Raw genomic sequence first — 1069 nt, 5'->3', positions numbered from 1 at the left:
CTCATTACCTTTATCCGGACCACTCCAGTCATTCTACGTTCTCCAGAAGCTTTGGAATAGCTTTGGTCAGGCATGGAAGGTAGGTATGAGAACCTATAAGTCCCTCTGATGGGATGACAAACATGAGAAGCATGGCTAGGTTCATACGATCTTTAAGAGAATTAGCCCTCGACCAAACTTGGAATAAGATTCAACCCCTAAACGAGCTAGATATGCTTCATTTTACAGCACGATTCTTTTCTCACCTCCAAGAGCTTTTCTTGGTGGTAACAGACTATGATCATACACGTTTCCATTTTTGCACACAGTTGGGCTTGATATTAAAATTATTTAATAACCAGTACACCATGGCACTGACCATCAGAATGGATATGGATTATAAAAAATAAGCATGGCCATATCGATGCATACTGACCCATATCAACCCCAGACCAAGTGGTATAGAAACCTAATCTTCATGAAATTTCATACAGACTGCATCTGAACCCAGGAGCAGACATATCTTAAAGTTCTCAGCTAGAATGGCAGTGGTTTGTTACGGTCTTCACCCACCTCCTATTGCTCCCTAACACCAAGGATGACTTGCCACCGTCATTGACTCTGTAGTGTGTGTGTGTGTTTATAGTAAGGAAATGTTTCTCTGCTTGCACATTTCTGTCAAAAGCGAGAAAGCAAAAGACAGACTGAGAGGGCCATTTGCCTTGTTTATGTTACCTGACATGTTAGTAGGCACTTGAGTTTACAGCTCCCAAAACACAATGATGCCAAAAAAATAAAAAAATAAAAATAAATAAGAAATGAACGTCTGCCTCGGGGAGGTTGCAATAGTGAGGATTAGACTTGACAACCTAAGAGAACACCCCTTTCCTCACCCCCATGGGACCTGGTAGCAAGCAGAGGGAAGGAAAGAACAGTGAGTGCAAAGGCTTAAAACTGGGAACAAGCTTGGTATGTTTAAGAAATGGCAAGGAGCCTGTGTGGCTGGGGCAGACAAGAGGAAGTGTGGAGGGAGATAAGTTTGGAGAGCAGGCTAAGGTCTTTTACTCCTGAGGTAAGGAGCTTGGGTTTT

The sequence above is a fragment of the Pteropus medius genome, unplaced genomic scaffold (assembly GCF_902729225.1).
Source record: "Pteropus medius unplaced genomic scaffold, Ma_sr-lr_union100, whole genome shotgun sequence".
Taxonomy (NCBI): domain Eukaryota; kingdom Metazoa; phylum Chordata; class Mammalia; order Chiroptera; family Pteropodidae; genus Pteropus; species Pteropus medius.
Note: the sequence above shows the minus strand (reverse complement) of the source record.